Genomic DNA, 22,419 nt, shown 5'->3' on the forward strand with positions numbered 1-22,419 from the left:
TCAAGAACAAGGTCCCCTAAACCCATTCTGAGAAGAGGTCAGAGCTATAAGAAGTCAATTTGTTCCAGTAAGGTCTAAAACTCAAAGTCAGATCCCATCGATTCCAGAAAAGTTTGACTGCTGTTAGTGATGTTTCCCCAAGGGCATTCACCCTGTTCCTTCTAAGGTTTACATTGTGTGTTTATTCCCCCTTTTAAAATTCAGTTCAGTAGTGAAATAAACTTCCTTGCTCTTGGTAGGGAGATGGGAAACAACAGATGCAGAATGTTGTATATGCTGTCCGCCTCTTCTCCTTCCTCTCCCTTGTTTTGTCTATGGGTCAGTTTTGCTGAATTATTTTACCTCATAAATAGGTAGGAATGCAGAGGGGAGGACAATAGTGAGAAATCATTGTGGTAGAAAAATAAAAAGGACTTTGATAAAATAAAAGAATTGAATTAGAAATTAAGAAAGTTCATTCAATTCTTAGTCTTCAGTTATATCTATACAATCTGAAAAATTCACAGTTCAATTTATCACCCAGCTTGTTTAGACTACATGAAATCAAAAGAGCCTAGGCGATGCTGAAGGAAAAAACATCTGGTTGAATGAAAAATCTCAGTCCTGCTGGTTCATTGGCACCAATGAATTCAAATCTCCATCTCCTGGGACTGGGTCTATTCTGTGCCATAGTGGAGTTTCCAGTTTCTCAAGAGGAAGTGTTTATATCCTTGTAGCGGTAGCTGGCCAGACTTTTCCTGAACCTCTTGAAAAGAGCACTTTTAGGCTTTTGAGAGCTTTTTGCTCTTTGGAGAGGTTAGTTCTTTCTGAAGAGTTTGAAATGTTTCAATGAGATGTCATCCAGGCCAGACTCATAGGGGACTTCCTGCCCAACTCCTCTCAGCATTAACTCTGCCAGGGCTAGCAGGATTTCTCAGATGGAAAAGAAGGAGCCAGGGACATAGGGGACATTTGGCAGATCCCTAAAATTATGCCAGTCAGAGAACTGTCCATACATGAAGGATTTAGCCTCTTAAGTCTGTCTCCTCTACAATTATCTATGTGCTCACAGAGCTGGTTTTTGGCTTTCCTTCTGTGTAGCTTCACAGTTGCAAGAACCAGTTGGGCCTGGTAAACATAGTCCACTGAGAAATTTTCTTTTTCATGTCGACAAAACCATGGGAGATATCTTTGACTTGGCCTACCCTTAGAAAACAAGAGAGCTGAAACAATTCACTTGATAATTCAGCCCCTCCCAACATACATTGGATTCAATTATCTGGCTGTTTAGGAGCAGTCATAGGTTTCATTCTAAAATTATTCAAATGTAACTGCATTCTTCACCTCACTTTGGGTCATAGGATAGCAAAACCTCCAGATGAAAACTGACACATCTATCAGTCATTCAGGAACTTTGTCTTAGTTGTCTAATAGCTAGACAAACAGAATTATCCAGGTAACTTACTCTGTTTCACTTTTTATCCCATTTTTAGCCTCATATAAGCACAAACTTTGAAGAGGTAGGCAATGTTCCATCCAAGCTTTCAGATTAAGAAAAAAATCCATAGATTTCTATTTGTCTGTCCTACTATTAATGGTGGCACTGGGGGAGGAGGGGGGGAGGGTTAAATGTCCACTAGATTTGTCTCTGTATCGTGGCCTGAAGACAGTGGCAGTAGATTGAAGGGTATATGGGAAAATTTCATGTACAGCCTTTGTACATGGTACAGACAATGCATATTATATAACTCAACTGGAATGGAATGAACATCTCTAGATCATATTTCTTAATGAAAGGTTTTTTTCAAGTAAGTGTCTTCTCCCACTGTATTGGTTCAAATCCTACCTCAGTAGCAGGGTGACTGAAAGACATTTTACTTCTCTGTACCTCAGTTTCCTCTTCTGTAAGATGAGGAGGTTAGATTGAGTGGCCTTTAAGATCCCTGACAGTTTTAAATCTATGGCTCTATAATCTGAAATAGATAGCATATATTATTATCATAGATTATAAATAGATAATATGTGTTATATGTATAATGTGTTATACTTATATTTATACTACATATTACAAATAGATAATATAGTACAAGGTAATTTTGAGAGGTGGAGGCACTAGCCATAGAGGGTGTTGGTTATTGTCCTTCATTATTAAGTCAAGTTACATTGTGTCCAACTGTTAATGGTGAGAGCAATATGAACTCATTATGTTCTACCACGGATCAGGTACAAATAGTCCATGTGAATATTTGGGGCTGATTCTCTAAATTTGCATATCTCACATTTCTTTTGAGTTACTTCAGTTCTGCTTTGCACCTTGTCTGATGAAGGCATGACCTTCTGGGCAGTCCTATGCCAGTGTCTCCCAAGTCACACAATCAATACCGAAGTTCTTAAGAGAGACTGTGAGAGTGTCCTTGTATCACTTCTTCTGACCCTATGTGAACCCTTGCCCTATGTGAGTTCTCCATAAAAATAGACTTTTTGGCAAGTGTACATTTTGCATTCCAACAATGTGGCCAGTTCATCAAAGCTGCGCTCTCTGAAATAGAGTTTGAATGCTTGGCAGTCTAGTTCAAGAAAGGACCTCAGTGTCTGGTACCTTATCCTGCCAGGTGATCCTCAGAATCTTCCCAAGACAATTCAAATGGAAGCAATTCAGTTTCCAGGCATGGCCCTGGTAGACTGCCCAGGTTTCACAAGCATGCAACAATGAGGTCAGCACAACAGCTGTGTAGGCTTTCAGTTTAGTAGTCAGTCTAATACCTCTTCTCTCCCTCACTTTCCTTCAGAGCCTCCCAAACACTAAGCAATGTGTGCAGGGGAATGGGTGGAGATCAGTAAAGGCCTTTTCTAAGAGAAGGCCCCTGAACTTTGAAGGAGGCTGGAGATTCTGAGAAGCAGAGGCAAGGGAAAGAATCCAGAAATGGGGGACAGCCTGCATAAAATCACAAAAATATGAGAAGGATTGACATGGGTGAGAGAGAGCAAGAAGGCCAGTTTGATAGCATGTGAGGGGGAGTAATATCTAATTTGTCTGGAATTTGTCCAGATTGTGAAAGGCATTAAATGACAAACAGATGAGTCTGGACTTCATCCTAAAGACAACAGGAAGTCACAGGGTCCCCATGTTACAAATGAGGAAACTGAGCTTCAGAGGTTTTAATCCCCATGTTACAAATGAGGAAACAGGTTCAGAGGTTGAGTGACTTGCCCAAGATCCCACAACTACTCAATAGTGGAGCCAGGACTAAAGCCCAGGCACTTTCATTTCCACATTTAATGCTCTCTCTACTACCGCAAAACAAAGACAACATTTTAAAAAGTGAAAAAGGGACATAAATATATAAATAATGATATAGATTTGGCAGAATTGAGATAAATCTCTTGCATGTTATGGTAATGACAAGTATTAGCCATCACTTTTAGAGTGGGAAAGCACTGAAAAGCGGGCACTAGAAAGTGACTAAAAGAAATCTATCTATCTATATCATTCATCTATCTCCACCATTATATATACATATTATATTAGCAAATGATAAAATCTCTATATTATAATGCATATTATATCCCCTTTATATATTATATACATATAAGGTAGGCATATATATTTATTCGCATATGTGTGTATAAGCACACATAGATATAGATCTATGCCACCCATATAGATGAAGGGTTTTCATCTGCTTCATTTTGTATAATCTGTTATATTCAAAATGCCACATACTGGTTACTAAGAGTCATGGGAGTTGGACTCTTAAAAAAGGAACGTCTTTCCCCTCTGTTAGTCTATATGAGAAGCTGAGGGAAATGCTAGCTCCCTTTTTGGACCCTTATTTTTCTCAATCTTTCTCTTCCTTGGTATTTCAGAAAGAGACTGGGGAAGGAATTTCTCCCCTATTCCCAGCAGCAATGGTAGCTTGCAGCAGAAGCATATGGCCAATGAAAGACACATGCTTGCCTGGGGGAACCAGAGACAGGAATTCCCAGACTTCTCAGTTCTGGGTGTCTTCTGATTTTGTTTCCTTTTCTGAGCATAGGTCAAAGACTCGATCCTAATAACGAATGCTTCCAGTCTTAAGATTCCTCCACTGGAAATCCTGAGATTAAGAATTCTTGAGTTCGAAACTCAACCTGCTCCCCTGGGGAAGGACTATTTCCTCAACAGAAAACTCCTCACAAGAGGGAATTACAATCAGGATCATCTTGTGGCTGGAGGACTAAATTCATGTAATTAAGGATCAGGAAAGCAGTTCCTTGACTACCTTCCATGACAACTAGTGTGAATTACTTGGACAGTACTGACCTGAGGTGAATAGAAAATGTCTTCAGAAGTCCCAGAAGTGCCTTTTGAGTGGGCTAATGGGTGCAAAGGACCATTTGAACATTTTGTGTTACTGTGTTTATTCATGTGCACCTGTAAGCCCTTTAAATCTTGTGCAATTTCTGTGTATGAGAAGGGACACTATTACCCATTTTGAGGGAACTCTAAACAAGAAGCATGTTTTAGAGACTTCCCTGGAATTTTCTTTCAGGGCAGTGAACCAGAGAGAGAAACTAAGGTTGCCCAAGGTCCAGAGACCTCCCCTCCTAACACAGGGAACTCTGGGCTCACATGGTTCAATCCTGGCATCTTTTCTCTCTGGCTCATTAACACCTCCCTCTAGATTAAAAAAAAAATAAAACTAAGTATGGTTCATATTTAAGGTTTTTCCCAAATAAAGGTTAATCTAGCTTTGTTTTAGAAATTTTCCTGGAGAAATATAGGTGGTGTATACCTGCAGGATTGAATCCTCATCTCTCAAGAGGAAATCTCCTTTTCCTTAACATTAAATTCTATGCTTTCATCCTTATCTATATCAAGTTTATCATTCCTCAGACCCTCTCCTTCTCTGCTTCCTCCTTCCATTGTGCCCTTTAGAACTCCAACTTGAACATAAACAAACTTTTCACTCCCTATCCATCCTCTCGCATTCATAGAAACTTATTCTCCAGAATATATATATATATAACTATATATATAAATATAATGCCATATGTGCATATATGTCTATACATACATATATATGTATGTATATACATAAAAATTACTCTTCAGAGTGGGTCCCAACTCTGACCAGTTCAGTAGTTCAGACTCAGAACTGAAACAAAACACTAAGGCACTCTTAGACAATATAACACTTAGCAAAAGAATTTAACTCAGCTATGGGTACCATGGGTATTCAACAAGGATGTAAAGTTGGTTCAGTTGGATACCTCCCTCCCCTCTCCTCCCACCATTCTCTACAGGGTCATGTTAATCAGAAGGGTATATTGATTCATAGCATTGGAAAGTCCATTAAGCCTGAGGAGCCCTGACTGCTGAGGTGGTGAGTACGCTCTAAGTGACCAGGAAGTTATGTCCATAGTTCAAATCTTAGTCCCCCGGACCAAGTCTTGAAGATAATTTCATAGCCTTTTGAAATAAGCTTAGGGTATGGTGTTGAATTTCCAGTTGCATGGTGGAGCCTGCCATCATGATTCCCAAACAGGATGTAGATCTCAACACACCTACCAAGGCTATCCTGTGCTGGTTTCTCTTTTTCTCACATCTCTTAACATACTTGACTAAGAGTTAGCCACTGCCAACTTTCTTCCCCACCTTGTTCTTTGTTCCTCACTGCAACTTTTAGACCCTTCCTTTATGTCTCCCCAAGGTTTACTCCATCCTTTTAGATCACCTGATCTGGATTCTTATTGCTGTGATGGTTTTGGCCTCCAGGTAAGGTTATTCTTCCTCCTTCCTCAAAGAGTTCAATGGTGTTGTTGTTCAGTCATTTCAGTTGTGTCCAGTTCTCTATGACCACATTTGGGGTTTTCTTGGCAAAGATACTGGAATGGTTTGCCATTTCCTTCTCCAGTTCATTTTATGGATGAGGAAACTGGGGCAAACAGGGTTAAGTGACTTGCCCAAGGTCACACAGCTAGCAAGTATCTGAGGCCAGATTTGAACTCAGAAAGAGGAGTCTTCCTAATTCCAGTCCTGGAGTTCAATGTCTGTCTTAAAGTATTTATTTCCAGCCTAACCACAATACAATTATAATGTCTCCTCAAAAGCCCTGGTCTCCCAGTTTATCAGCCTCTTCAGTTCCTATGACCTACAACTTGCCTCTATTTCTCAGCTATACAGAGGATTAGTCACACCTTAGATCTTCCCATCACCCTTAACTGTACCATTTCCTAATTTTGAACTCTGCATTCCATCTCTGTCCTTCCATATTTTTTTTTTGTCTTTTCTTCAAGACTCTGCTTAGGTTCCAAGTCTACCATGAAACCTTCTATGATCCTCTTGTTTGCACTCTCTCCCCTTATATATTTTATAAAAAAATAAATTTTACTTATTCACCATTTTACTAATTTTGCCCAGTGGAATACAAACTCATTGAAGGCAGAATTAGTTTTGTTTGTATTCCAAAGGGGACACAAAAGAGGAAAAACTTAGTTCCCTCAAGTTTTGGTGGAGTTCACATAACACATCCATTCCAGATCAGAGACTGGTTGTGGTTGCTTCTCAGCTTCCATTTTCCATCATCCACTACAGGAACCCCCAGGATCATGGAGGAAGGGGAACAGGGAACCATCCATAAGTTGCTCAACTCTGCCTCCATGGTTGCTCTTTATTACTGGAAATAAGATGGGCCATCTAATTCTCTTCCAGATTCTCTCCCTTTATCTTCCAAAAATGGGCCCAGAGAACTGAGTACAAAAGATTCCACTTCCACAGCAACCCCATCCAGAAGGGGAGCCAGGACCATTAAGGAGAAACCAAGGCTACACCAACATACATTTTGACCTCCAGAAAAGAAACATCCTAGCAAGAAACCTCTCTGCTCGATGCCACAGAGAACACTGTTTCGAATGAAATGTTTAGTCCTAGAAGACATTTTGGACATTAGGGCAAGCATTTTAGAGCACCATGAGGACCAAATAAGTTAATATATATAAAACATGTTGAAAACTTTAAAGTGCTAGAAAATGTCAGTTATTGTTACTGTTTTTCTAATGTCTACTGTTATTTCTAATACCCACCATTAATCTTAATTGGGCACTGATGGAATGAGAAAATTAACCAAGTCCACAGAAGATTAGAAATGTCCTAAGGCAATAGTGACTGTGGGCAACAATGAGAAAATACATAATTCACAAACTCCAGATGTAAACTTGGATTCTGGTCTTTTTGCCAGCTATGCCTTAAACATACATTCAGATTTTGTACCCAGTGGACACACGGATGGCCTCCTAGGCCTGAATCAATTACTTGGTGTAATGGCAGCCATTGCCAGATTCAAGACTTCTTTGCAAAAACCCCTTGCCCTATGGTAAGAGACCCAACTCGCAAGCACCACACCTGTTAAAATGGAAATAATAGTCTCTTAGAGCCTTTTATGTTATTTGTCGTCTGTATTATAAGAAGAGAGGGTGAACGGCAAACTTGAAAACATTTATCTCTCCCTAAGAGCTGGCAGGAGATGGAGCAAGTGGCTGGCAGCTTCCCACTGCTCTCCAATGGGCTAATGAGGTGCTACTCAAATGATGGCATTCTTTAGCAAACAATGTCCCAGGGCATTAGACAGACCGAGGGGCTAGGAGTATCTTAGAATGAGCTGATTATGTGATTTTAATGGGAATGCTAACCCTTTCATGTAACAAGCATTTTAGAACATGGAAAACAGGCAGATTATATCCTAAAACAAGGTATTGAGAAGAGCTATGAAATGTATGGTGCATTTTTTTAAAAAAGGATTTCTGCTGTCCTGGTTAGTCCAAAATTGGCCTCTGAGGCACGTGATTTGGCAAGTTTCCCTATTTCACTCATTTTCCTAATAGGTCTAGAGGGATCAACATTTTCCATTGACCTAGAATTCCTCCCAAAAAAGGCAGACAGCCTACAGAACTCAACAATGAGTCCTAAGTGACAGCAGAATTGAGATAGAAATCTTTAATAGCAATTATCATGGTTTACTTAAGGCAAAAGATTCTCTCCAGTTAACAAATAGGAAGGTTTTGACATTGCTTGTTTAAAGGCTTCCTGTCCAGGTTCCATGACAATACAACCAGAACTAATTGGTCAGCTGTTGAATTATAGTGGAAAGTTGAGAGCAAAGCCAATAAAAATAATTTCACCTATAAAATGGGCATGACAATAGCATCTGTATCATATGGTTGTTGTGAGGATTAAATACGATATTTGTAATAGTGCTTTTTAGTACTTGGCACATAGTAGGTCATTTAGCTCTGAATGTGATTGTGAGCAATAGGGGGAAAGGATTTATATGGTACACTTGCACATTTATATAGGACCTACTATGTACCTGGCACTATACAAAATGCTGTTTACAAATATCTCATTTAATACTCACAACAATCCTATAAAGTAGGTGTTATTATCCCCATTTTACAATTGAAGAAACTGAGGAATACAGAGGTTAAGTGACTTGCCCAGGGTCATACAGTGAGTACAACCCTGAGGTTGGATTTGAACTCATGTCTCCCTGACCCCAGGTCCAGCATTCTAATCACTGTGCCACCTAATGCAATAGTGTATCACAACAAAGAGAATATTAGATGAAGAGTCAGGAAGATCTTGGTTCAGAACCTTCCTCTCACAACTACAAGCTATGATCTTGAGTAAATTCTTTAACTTCTACAACCCTCAGTTTTCTCATCTAGAAGCAACTGATGGTATAGTAGATAGAGTGCTTGGCCTGTCATCAGGAAGACCTGAGTTCAAATTCTGTTTCAAACATTAGCTGTGTGATCTTTGACAATAATCTGACCCTTATCCACTTCAGTTTTCTCAACAGCAGCATGGGCGTAAAAATAGCATCTATATTGTATGGTTGTTATAAGGATTAAATAGGATAATATTTGTAAAAGTGCTTTTTAATTCTTGTCACATAGTAAGTATTTTATAAATGCTTATTCTCCTCCATTTCTCCCCCTGCCTCCCCCTCCCCCGCTCTGTAATATGAGACAATAATACTTATAAGACCTCCCATATAGGGTTGTTATAAGGTTCATGTGAAATAATATGTCAAGTGTTTTCCAAATTTTAAAGCACTATGTAAATGTCAGTTTTTATTATTATTATAACAATAATGAGATAAAATTATAACATTAAATTGTACTTAAGGATATGTTTTTTCCACACATTTTCAAAGGCAGGCATATTTTTACAATGAATTGGGTGACTTTGGAGCATACTTTGAGTCATAAAGTATTGTAAGATCCTGAAAAAACAAGGTGTAGATATTTCAAATGTTATTCTTCAATAGCTTTTTCCATCATTTGTGCAAATCAGTCTCCAGTTTGCAAACCTGCTTTTAAGCTGACCTCCTACTTTCTCCCATATTACATGGGATTTGCAAGTTTTGGAAAGTGTTAGCAGCTCACACTCTGTCATCCAAGAAGCTGCATGAAGGAGTGAAGGAAAATGTTGCTGGCATGAGGAGAAGCAGGGTCATTCCTGGGGAGACAAGAAATCAGAGACATTAGGGTTAGGGGCCCTCCTCCATTCCTTGCTACTGGTGGTTGGGCAGTACCAAAACAGAAGGCACCTCTACCAGCTGGTACTAAACAGGGCCTGAGATTCATATCCATATTTACCTCACAGGGTTGTAGTGAGTTTCAACTGAATTAGTGGATATAAAATGCTTTGCAAAACTTAAAGGGTTATATAAAGGTCATCTGTAACTAGGCGAGGCGATAGGGGCTTTGCCCCACAGCAACAACAATAAAATTAGAAGGCAATGCTAGCAGCTTCTCAATGGCACTTTCTCTCCTGTCCATCCCCAGCTGTAGGAGTGTTCCCTACCAGCCTTAGCTGTTAATGCCCTCCCTCTTCTGCATACCACACTCCCTTACTTCAAGCAACAGTAAATGTATTTCCTTCACTATCTACACCATGGATCTTATCCTTGACACTCTTCCTCCCCTGTCCAACTTTACTCCTGGTAGAGATGGAAAAATCTTCATCTCAACAGTCACACTTTGAGCAAGGTAGAGACTTCAAAGTATTCCAAGGTATCGCAGGGTACACTTCCTTCCCACAGCTGCCATCTCCCTCAGGGCACATACTATGAAAGGCCAGTCTTTGCCTGAGCCCTAGATGCCTGATCAAAAGATCTGGGATTTTGTTCCAGCTCTAACTGGTCCTAAGACCTTAGACAAGTCACTAAAATTCTCCTGGTCTCAGGATCTTTGTCAGGAAAGGGTAATGAAGCTAATAATGATACTTTAAAAGGTTATAATGAAAATCAAGTGTACTGAAATAATCAAGGTCTGAAATAAGTTGAAAAAGTCAAACCATTGAATTAGTGAAAAACATGACTATTGGACTCATCTAACATCATTGATTTTACTCGCAGGTAGCAGGTGTATTTGTTTGGGATCCAATCCTGGGCTTTTATGGGTGCCAAGGAATCAGTCTATCAGATTCTGCTCAGCACTTTGTGACTTATAGTTTCAGAGAGTTGCAATGGCACTAACTCATGGTCACATGGCAAATACATGTCAGAGACAAGAATCAAACCAAGCCTTCCCAACTTCAAGGCCAGTCGTCTATCCGTTACTACAGCAAAGTGGCTTGGAAATTAATCTCCTCTTCCTAAGAACTGCATTCAGCCCATTCTTGTCAATCATCAAAATCATGTCTTCACTATTTTCAGTCCTCTTGGGTTACAGCTATGTCATCCTATGTAACGAGCCCCAGGCCAGGATATGTCTGCAGTGTTTTAAGATTTCCCCCCTTTAAAGGACCTGGAAGTAAAAACGGGTTTTGAAGATTCTGACAAAGAATCCCAAAGTTCAACAGTTCCTAAGAAAGTGGAAAGGCTTCCGCTACTGGCCTGGTGAGAGGCTGACAGTGGAGAATGGGTTAAGTTGGAAGAGTCTCATTACTGAAGTTTGCCCATTGGAGTATGCTGCTTCTGCTGTTGTTTTGATTTGGTTTGGCTTTTTATTTATTTACTTTTGGGGGGGGGTTATAATTGGGGGAGTTGGTCGCAGTAACTTATAAGACAATCTACTAAAGGTGGATCCTAGAATTATATATTTGGAGTTGGAAAGGATCTAATCTTCTCATTTAAAAATATTAATTAATTTATTTTTAATCAACAAGCATTCATTTTTTTTCCTCCCTCCCACTTTGTCCCTCCTCAATGGAAAAAGAAAAAGAAAAGAAAAACAAAATCTTATTGGAAAATGGTTGGATAAATTATGATACAAATGTGGAGTATCATTGTGTTGGAAGAAATTACAAAGGGGCTGGTTTCAGAGAAAACTGATAAGACATATGATCTGATGCAAAGTGAAGGGATCAGAACCAAGAGAACTCCTACTATAACATTATAAAAACTAACCCCCTCATTTTACAGATGAAGAAAACAAAGCCCAGAGACATTAGAGAACTTATCCAAGGTCACACAACTAGTAAGTGTCTGAGATAGGACCTAAACTCAAGGCCATTCTAATTCCAAGTCCAGTCCTCTACCTAATATGTGTTACTACCTCCAGGATTTTAATGCGTAAAATTTCCTCATTTGTAAAATGAAGAGAATAGATGTGATGCTCTTTAATGGACCTTCTAGTTCTGAGAATTCTATGAATCTATGTATCCTTTCTCAGAGTTTTTTCCTCTGAAACTAGTGATCTCCACAGCCCTATATTTAATATAATTATTATAATTAACTTTTATGCAGTGTCCCAAAAGTCTTAGTACCATTTTAAATTTAAATTCGCACTAAGACTTTTGCGATACACCATATAGTGCTTTAAAGTTTACAAAGCATTTTATGGATGTTATCCAATTTGGTCCTCACAACACAGCAAGAGAGATGTCGTTAATTAGCCATATTTTTACAGATAAAGAAACCAAAGCTGAGGAACTTTAAGAAACTGCCCAAGATCACACAACTGGTAAATGTTTAAGACTGGATTTGAACTCAAGTCTTTGTGTTGTTATTCTAAGTCCACCATTCTATTCACTGTTCAGTCTAGCTCCTTTATTATGGCTCTTAAAGTATACCACCATAGAAACATGAGAAAAGATGGCATATGGAGAATACAACTGTTTATAAGACACAGGGAAATCATTGGTAGTTGATCCTTGTTACCAACCTTTCCTCTAACACAACTGGAGCTTACATGGTTTGTAGGCTTCCATTCCACTAATTTGCTCGAGAATAATTGGATGCACAAATTTAGAGACATCTCCATTTCAAATGTTCATATGAACTACTTGTGTCTAACTTGTGACAGAGCTTCCCTTAACCCAGACATTGGTCTGATCAGCCACAGTTGGATACACCATACCTTGACCCTGACACAATGATGTCATTTTGATCTTTTTTGAACAGAAATGAAAACAACCAATGTGTACAAGGGTAAGAAGTGACTCTCCTATGGTGCAAATAAACCTATGTCTGCTTTTTTTTTTTTTGAAAAGTTAAAAGAACCCCATCTACTCATATTAAAAGGAAATTGGACTTGTCCAGATTGGCTTTTGACACAGCTCATACTGAAAGAAATGATTACTAACAATTGGGATGTGAATTAAAACTGAAATTTTAAAAATATATTTTATTACAATTTTTCTTTTTCTTGAAACAAATGCTTATTTCAAAAAGCAACAGAGAGGAGAGGAAATTTCTAAGATGTTAACTAACACTACAACTCAGATCCTCTAGGCAGAGGTGGGGAACCTGTGACCTTGAGGCCATATGTGGCCCTCCAGATCCTCAAGTTTGGCCCTTTGACTGAATCTAAACTTCACAGAACAAATCCCAAGGATCTGGGTCATGCTTGAGGATATAGAGGGCCGCGTGTGGCCTTGAGGCCTCAGGTTCCCCACCCCTGCCAGGGTATTGGGAGGACTATCGTGTTTCCCCAATAATAAGACCTATCCCGAAAATAAGCCCTCCCCTTACTGTGTAAGATTCCTCTAAAATAAGCCCTCCCCCGAAAATAAGCCCTACTGAGATTGCTACTATAGTGAAGGTGATCCCCTGCGCTACACGCTACATTACGGTACCCTCTGTATGTACCGTCTTCCCCCCCCCGGGTGAAACGCACGCCGCGCTCCGAGCTGCATCCAATCAGAGCTGCAGCAGTGAGCATGTCATCCTGTTCTTCCCCAGTGATTTGCTTACTGGCGCCATTGAGAGCAGTGCCGCGGAGGAGAGCTGAGGCAGGACAACATAAGCCCTCCCCTCAAAATAAGCCCTCTGGTGTTTTTCTTTCCAAAAAAAATAAGACAGTGTCTTATTATCAGGGAAACACGGTAGTCAGTTAATGTTTATAAAGTACATTCATGAAGAAAATATAATTAAAGTGCCTATTTCTATAATCATTGGACTTGTTTGCAAAACCTGTTTCAAAGTCCTTTTTTATCAGAATTAATGATCAAGAAGTCTTAGGGAAAACACTGGCTGCATCTGACTTTTCTTTCCATTCCATTTGATTTCTTTTCTAAGATCCGCAACTGTATGTTGCTTCTGTTTTAGTGTATTATTTCCCATTTTCCTTTTTGTACAGATTAATTCAAATCTGTGAGGAATGACAATATGCAAATAAAAGGGTTCCTCTCTTCAGACTGGGCTAATGATAATAATAACTAACATTTATATAGCACCTACTATGTGCCAAGCACTGTGCTTAGTGTTTTACAAATATTTCATCTGAACCACACAACAACCCTGGGAGGTAGGTGCTATTATTATCCCTATTTTACAATTGGGGAAACTGAGGCAAACAGAACTTAAGTGACTTGTACAGGGTCATGTAGCTAATGGTGACTGAGGTCAGATTTCAACACAGGTCTTCCTGACTCCAGGCCCAGCTCTTTGTCCATTAATCATCAGTCTCAAGAAGAGAAATCATAAGAAGAATATACTTATATGCATACCAATTTCAACTATTTGAAGGATTCTCCTTTAAAAGACTGAGTAAGCTTCCTGTCCTTGGTCCCAGAGGACAGAGCTAGAACAAGTGGGTAGAAGTTGTAGATTTAGCAAACTGAAGTTTCAAAAACCAATTTTCTAATAGTTAGAGATGTTCCACAATGACAGGTTGCCTCAGGAGGAAAACCCTCATTCCAAAGCAAGATAACCACTTGTCAAGTATATTGTAGAAAAGATTGTTGTTCAGGGATAGATTGAATTACATGCACTCCAAAGTCTCTTCCAAATCTGAGATTCCATGATTCTGTCAATTTGGAATTCTCAACTTCCAGTCATCAAGAAAAGTCATTAGGTCAACTCCCTACCTTCTCTTTCATTTAGATATCACTTTCCCCATTGACTCTTTCCTGCCACCTTCTTTTTTGATCTACATTACTAATATCTATCTACTGCCTATTGAGACTCATTATGGGAGGAGGAAATGAGCTTTTGGAGCTAGTGTTATAATGCCAGTATTTTTCCTCTAATTCTCAGAAACTTCAGTTGCTTTTGACAAAATTTTTTTTAAATGGCCTTCTTGAGCTACATCTGATGTGCTGGCATTCAGTGGCTATTGTTCTATATCCTTTTCCTATATTCTTGGAAAAGTTGCAATTAATGCAGGCATAATATTTACTGAGCTATTCTTGGATACAAATTGCATAAGTTCCTTATTTAGTAAATCACAGAATTTATGTGTGTATGTGAAAGAGAAGTCTTTCACCTTGACAAATGGGTCCAAGATCTCTTTTATGAAGAGAACCCTTTTATGAAGAAAGCTTCTCTTTTTACTCTTATCATAGTTTCCGAAATTGAACCTAATTCCTCATATTTGATCTCCCTCATCTATTTTTCTTTTCTTCCTTAAGTACTCTCTCTAGCTGTCACAGTACCTTCAGTTAGCCCTAGGAAATAGCCCTGCAGGAGGTGCCGTCCATTGTCAAAGAGAACCTTGGGACAGCAATGGGAAATATGCCCTGAAAATGTTTGCTGAGAGCTTTTTCGTGACTGCTTCATCCATTTCCTCATATCCCTGAATTTTACCTAATTTCAAAGAGGCAATGTTTGTGCAAATTGGGGAGTGTCTGCTTTGTTTTGGCATGCCAAGGAAGAACAGGAGCACAATTTTTTTTTAGAAAATGCTAGGACAGCAGGCGGGTAGGTGGCACAGTGAATAGAGTACTGACCCTGGAGTCAGGAGGACCTGGATTCAAATCCAGCCTCAGACACTTAACACTTGCTAGCCATGTGAACTTGGGCAAGTCACTTAACCCCAATTGCCCTCCAAAAAGAAAAAAAAATGCTAGGATATCAGCACCTGGGCACATATCAGTCAAGAGGGTGCTTTGAAACCATTACTGAGCAAAACTACCTCAGCAGAGGCTGGGCAAGCATTTGTATAAAATAGGTAACTACCTGGGTTCAAATCCCTCTGATGCTTACTGGTTTTAAGTCATTAGTTCCTCTGTGCCTCAATTTTCTCATCGGTTAAATGAAAGGATTAGAATAAATAGATTGCCTCTAAATTCCATTCAAACTCTAAGATTCTATAATTCTAGCATTATTCAGTGGAAAAGAGCCCACAAGTAGCAGGACTATGTATGTGAAGAATAGTATATTCTTTTTTATTATTAATTTATTTATTTTTAGTTCTCAACATTCATTTCCACAAGATTTTGAGTTCCAAATTTTCTCCCCACCTCTCGCCTCAACCCCACCTCAAGATTGCATGCATTCTGATTACCTACCCCTTTCTCCAGTGTGCCTTTCCCTTCTGTCACTTTACTCCACCCCTTTCTTATCCCCTTCCCCGTTACTTTCTTGTACGACAAGATAGAGTTCTATGCCCCATTGCCTGTACATCTTATTTTCCAGTTGCCTGTAAAAATAATTTTTAACATTTGCTTTTAAAACTTTGAGTTTCATATTTTCTCCTTTCTTCCCTCCTCACCCACCCTCATTGAGAAAGCAAGCAATTCAATATAGGTTATATGTGTGTATCTATGCAAAACATTTTCATAATAGTCATGCTGTGAAAGACTAAGTATATTTCTCTCTGTTCTGTCCTGCCTTCCATTTGTATTGTTTGACCCTGTCCCTTTTCAAAAGTGTTTTGAATACCCTCTCTCCCAACCTGCCTTCCCTTCTATCATCAACCCCTCTTATCCTCTTCCCCCCACTTTTCTATAGGGTAAACCACCCAATTGAGTGTGTATGTTATTCCCTCCTTAAGCCAAATCCAGTAAGAATTTTATGTTCTTCAAGGCAAGCAGTGGAAATGTAACAAGATCCAGTAGAAAGATGGGAACTTGGAAATATGATTGGCAATCTAAGGCTGCCTTAATCTCATTCAATTCAATAGGATAAAGCTTGGATTGGATGACATCCAATCCAAAGGATGACCTTCCAAAAGTGAAAATCAGTACAATCTAATCCAACAAACTGTTATTAGCTACCTATTATATTCAAGGTATTTTTCTAGACACTGGACATACAAAGACGAGGAAATAGTATCCATATTTAAGGAAAGAGGGTACAGAATTATCTAGGTCACATTCCCAGAATAATAGGTTATGCTCCACTTCATTTTTCTAGTCCATCATTAATTCAACAAACATTCATTAGTGTTTCACAGCATTGTAGAGCCATCTGCAAATTCAACATTGTTGATTTCCCTCCTCTCCTTGACATTCTCTTCTTTCTAGTTTTTATGACACTCCTCCTTCCTGGTTCTTCCCCTGTCTGATGGCTCCTTTTCAGTCTCCTTTCCCCAGTCTTCATCCAGGTTGTGTGCAATAGCTGTGCATGTCCTCCAGGGCTCTGTCCCCGCCCCTCTTCTCTTCTCCCTTTATACTATTTCTTTTGGTGATCTCATCATCTTCTATGAATTCAATTATCACTTTTATGTTGATGATTTTCAGATCTATTTAGCCAGCTCGAACCTCTTTCCTGACTTCCACTCTCACATCTCCAACCACTTATTGGATGTCTAGAAATACTTACAAATATCTTGGACTAAATGTGTACAAAACTGAACTCATTATCTATCCCCCCAAACTCTCCCTTCTTCCTTATATTCTCATTGAGGACACTATAATCCTTTCATCCAATCCAGTTACCAAGGTAGCAAGCTAGGTAGCCTATTTCACTCCTTACTCTCTCTCATCCACCATTTCCAATCTGTTGCCAAGTCCTGTCCATATTACTTTTGTAATATCTTTCATATATGCACCCCTTTCCTCTCTGGCATTGCCACCAGCATGGTGCAGGTCCTCATTATTTTACTCTTGAACTACTGCAATAGTCCTCTGATTGGCTTTCCTTCCTTAAGCCTTTCCCTGCTATAGTCCATCCTCCATTCAGCTGTTAAATTGATCTTCCTAAAGCACAGGTTTGACCATGATATTCCTTTATTCAATAAACTCCAGTGATTCCTTATCACTTCCAGGATCAAATATGAAATCCTCTGTCTGTCTTTTAAAGCCCTTCTTAATGTGTTTCTTTCCTCCATTTCCAATCTTCTTACACTTTACTCCCCTCCAAGTACTGTACAAGTACAAGTGACACTGGCCTCCTTAACATTTATGACATTCCACACCCCAATTCTCTGAATTTTCACTGACTGTCCCCCTCTCCCTTCTCACCTCTGTCTCCTGGTTTCTCTGCCTTCTTTCAGGTCCCAGCTAAAATTATACCTTGTGCAATAAACCTTTCCAAATCCCCCTTAATTCTAGTGCCTTCCTTCTGAGATTAGCTCCAATTTATCTTGTTTATAACTTGTTCATAAATAGTGGTTTTTTGGAGGTTGTCTCACCCATTTGATTGTGAGATTTTTGAGGATAGGAACTGTTTTTTTTTTACTTCCTTTTTATCCCCAACACTTAGCACAGCACCTGGAGCATAGTAGCATTAATAAATGCTTGTTGAATTGACAAATTAAATCTTTATTATTTATCATGCTTCCAATGATTTCAAGAGAGTTGCTGTGAAATAATAATAAACGTGAAATAATCAACTAAAGTCACCAAGCATTAATTAAGTGCCTGCTATGTATACCAGGATTTAGATTAGATACTAAAGATACAAAGACAAAGAAATAGTCCTTGCCTTCAAGAAGCTTATATTCCAGAGGAATACTTCCAAGGGAGGATTATAATATGTACAGGGATAAACAAATATAAAGTATATGCAAAGCAAATTCAAAAGGGAAAAAAAAACCAAGGGATACACAATGAATGGCATACATATTTGCCATCTCCATCTTCACTAAAGAGCATCAACCAATCAATTTTGATTTAGATTCATGCCAGATACAATCACACCCATACCCACAATACACAAAGACACATATACACACATACACACACAACCCACACACATACAAAATTCTCTGTCTCTGTCTCTCCCTCTCTCTCTTTCCCTCTCTCCCTCCCTCCTTTCCTATGTTTTCAGTCTTCTTGTACCTTCCTCCCACTTCCTCCCACCAAGTAGTTTTCCATTCCAGTGATACTCATGTCTTTGCTTTTCCTTGAATGACACACTCCAGTTCCCCATAGCATTTTCATTGACTGTCCCCCCCATCGCTATAATATTCTCCTTCCTCCTTTCTATCTCCTGGTTTCTCTGGCTTCTTTCAAGTCCCAGCTAAAATCTTACCTTCAATGAGAAGCCTTTCCTGAATTCCTTTAATTCCTTCCTTCATCTGATTCTCTCCAGGTTATACTGCATATATTCTATTTATACATAGCTGGTTGCATGTTGTCTCCCCCATTAGACTGTTACTTCCTTGAGAGCAATGACCTTTTTTTTGTATCCTCAGAACTTAGCACAGCTTGCCTGGTACATAGTACATGCTTAATAAATGACTGGCTGACACATTGACCTTAGAACTATTAAATATAGAAAAATTCTCCCATGATTTTCTCGGTTCCTTTGTAACTACCTTCCTTATTCTTTTCCACTGTTCACCTCCTGCAGGCATTTGGGTGAGCCTTTGGTATGCTCTGTATGGAATACATGGCACTGCCCACCTACAGCTACCTTCTACAATCATCCCAAGGAGGACAGTTTCCCCTTTGAAGGACTTTTTCAAAACAATAAAAAGCATAGTAGTTATCCTCTGGCCACCACATTTTGGCCCCTGCCAAATGAAACTTCCATCTTTCAAATTTAAATGCAAGGAAACTTCTTTCCCCAAGAAGGTACATGTCCCCAAAGCAGTATCTTCCTTTCCAGGTCCAGTTAAGGCAGTTGAACATCCACTGAACCTAGATCAATGTACATAATTACTATATAGCTTCTCCTCCCATCGATGCTTCTCCTCCTTTTAAGTTATCTTTTTACTTATTCTGGTGCATGTTGCTATCTTATTTTTGTCATCAGATTTTCCCCAGGCTCTTACAATCCAAGAGAGAAAGATATTCTAAATTGCACATGATATACTGGCCCTGCAAATCCAACTCTGTAGAGAACATAAGTACATCCCTGAAAATGCCATCACTCAAACCACCTGGGATGCCACCCTTGGGAAAGGTTCAGAGTTTTCTCCAGTTCTCCAAGACCATCAGAAACTCAGAAGTTCATTGGAGTTATTCAGATTGTAGGATCATAGATTTGGTTTGAAAAGAGCTTAAAGGTTATCCAATACAATCCCCCTCTAATGAGGACATAGAGTCCTGGAGAGGTTAAGTGTTTTGTCCAAGGATCCAGAATTCTTTTCACTGCTCCACGCTGCCTCTAGATTCTTTAATGTACAAGCCTTTGGTGATTTAGAAAACAGAGATGTCATGGAGGCTTATAGAACATACATTTATATGCTTGGAGATAAAAGCTGAAACTAAGTTGAAGGGGGACTTATGAGATGGGGAAAATGAAGGAAAAGTTGAAACCTTTGAGTCTTTAAAAAAAAACTCCATGGGGCCTTAGAAGACACTTGATAAATGTTGTTGTTGACTGACTGACTCTATTCAGACAGAAGTGGTCTAGAGAAAGCTTAGTGGGTTAGTAGTTGGGACTTTACTACTCTCTGCCTCAGCTTTCATAGAATCACAAATTTAGAGCTGGAAGGAACCTTAAAGTATATCTAATCCTACCTGTTCATTTTATATATTGGGAAACAGGTTCAGAGAAATTAAGTGACTTGGGTAGTAAATGCAGAGGCAAGATTTAAACTCAAATCTTTCTGATTCCAAATTTGGAACTCTATCCACTACACCCCACTGCTTCAATTTGCCACATGTACATGCTGAGGTTGGTCCAGATGACCTTTGAGGTCCTTTCTTACTCTGATGTTCTATAATTCTATTCACAAGTACATATCTTCAGCATCTGTATTTAGGTATTAATAAATACTGATTGACTTGAATTGAATGAAACAAAGGCAACAATCTATCCTATCCCTCTTTGTGCCTTCCTCAGGAACTGAATATAGTTTGTGCTCAGTAAATGTTTGTTGATTTCTTTTTTATTTTATCCACTGAAGAACTGGATCAACACATCTCTGTTCTTGAATTATTTGACAGACATTTAGTATTTAATATAATTGCACATGTACAGCAGCATGTGTTCTAAGGAGCAAAGATTCTCCAATATATTGCAAACTTTGAAAAAGTGATCCTTTAGAAATGTACACCTGTAAAAGATCTTCCTAAAATTTCAAACTGATTTGAAGTGATGGGACTGTCAATGAGGGTCTGTAGTACCAACACAATATTCACAGCACCAATGGCAACTATGAATATGCTGGCATAGTTCTGAATTGCAAAATACAGCAGATTCTCCACATAGAAAACAGCAGCAAAACATTTATTCGGACACTAGAAAGCCAAATCCCAACGCTAGAAAGTCAAATCTACCATAGCAACAAAGAAGCTAATAAACCATAACACAACAGGAAGCCACACTATCCTTTAGCCTTCCCACAAACAAACACTCACAAACCTAGCTGTCTCCTTGCCCGCATCCTCTCTCCTACCTTTTTCTCACTGCTCTGACTCCCAACTTCCTCTGGGGTCTGCTCCATCTGTTCAGCAAATTCCTTCCACCACAGGTTGCATGTGATTATATTCAGCCTGTTAAGGGAAGGGAAGATCTTCAAATTCCCACTGGATACAATTACTTACATATCCCACTACATGGACACTGGGCAATGATCACACTTGTCCTCTCTCTAGGACACCCAGACTTATTAGGAATCTAGAATTGATGGCTGGTAGTATGTAGTGCTCAGAGAAACTAGTTTACATTTATCTCCAGGGAGCAGAGGAGAAGAGAAGTTTAACAGCTTGGAGTGTACTCTAGTTTCAAAGCTTTCCAAGGAGTATTTGGTGATGAATATTCTATACATACAATCCTCGTCCAAGTAGATTGACTACAAGGTCAGGGAGTTAAAAGACCCTCCACTAAAAGGGAGTTTTTGTTTCTTATCTCCTCTGCTGTCCGGGGCAGATTCAACAGGGGCGACACGGTCCAGGGACTGTCAAAGGAGCCAGGAACTGAGATGTGTTGATCTACTTCTTCAGTGGATAAAATAAAAAAGAAATCAACATGTACTGAGCACCAACTATATTCAGGCACTGAGAAAAATACAAAGAGGATTGAGGTAGATTGTTGCCTTCTTTTTCATTCAATTCAAGTATTTACTAAGCATCTACTATATGAAAGGCACAGTGCTACATTCTGGTCATACAAAGGAGATGACTTTGGTGCATTCATTTAATCTTTCTGAATTTTTGCTTTCCTTAAACATTGTGCCTCCACACAGTGGCTCTTGGTATGGAGGTGACTCTGGGTGCCTCAAAGTCCAGGCCAACAGAGTGCAATATCTGTCTGTCATGTTACCAAGCTAAAAAAGAAAGAGTTCTCTACTGCTGTCCCATACTATTTTCTTACATTATTAACCTTTCAGTACGCTAAAAATCCCAGATTTTTTCTGGCTATTATCTCAACATATCTTCCAACCTTGTATTAAGTAGTCAATTATTTGAATCCCTCCCCCCAAAAGATGTATATCCCTTTTACATTTTATGTTATCTGATTGGACCTTAGGATTTGTTCTGTGAAATTTGGATTCAAAGGGCCATATGTGGCCTTGAGGCTGCAGGTTCCCCATCCCTAGTACCTTGTCAAGGATTTTTTTTCTTACTTTTTGACTGTCATCCAGTGCATTAGCCTTCCCTCCCAGCTTTGTGTCATCTGCAAATCTGATACACATGCTCCAATCCAAATCTTTGATTAAAATGTTAAATGCCACAGGACTGAGCCCAGATCCCACAGGCATTCACTCCACTGAAGAGTTCCTACAAAGTCACCAACTCTTTGGTTCCAACCATTCAACCCATCCCAAATACAACAAATTGTATGTTCTATCATCTAATGTGTATCACTTCATCTTTTTTACTAGAATAGCATGAAAGTTGAACATTAAAGCTAGGTAAGCTATTCCTACTGCATTCTCCTGATTAGCAAC

The 22,419-nt window shown here is 39.2% G+C and overlaps 1 long non-coding RNA gene across 1 annotated transcript; it reads right to left on the reverse strand.

Annotated features, from left to right (window-relative positions):
- Nucleotides 1-9,067: 9,067 nt before the first annotated feature.
- On the reverse strand, nt 9,068-21,014 carry LOC138155195 (uncharacterized). The gene is made up of 2 exons (XR_011166772.1): nt 20,926-21,014; nt 9,068-9,481 (listed from the first exon to the last, which is right to left on the reverse strand). It is a non-coding gene; the product is annotated as an uncharacterized lncRNA (long non-coding RNA).
- Nucleotides 21,015-22,419: the final 1,405 nt, after the last annotated feature.

This window comes from Petaurus breviceps, unplaced genomic scaffold, assembly GCF_028583685.1.
Source record: "Petaurus breviceps papuanus isolate PSGF00001 unplaced genomic scaffold, PetGlider_PUasm1.0 91133, whole genome shotgun sequence".
Lineage (NCBI taxonomy): Eukaryota > Metazoa > Chordata > Mammalia > Diprotodontia > Petauridae > Petaurus > Petaurus breviceps.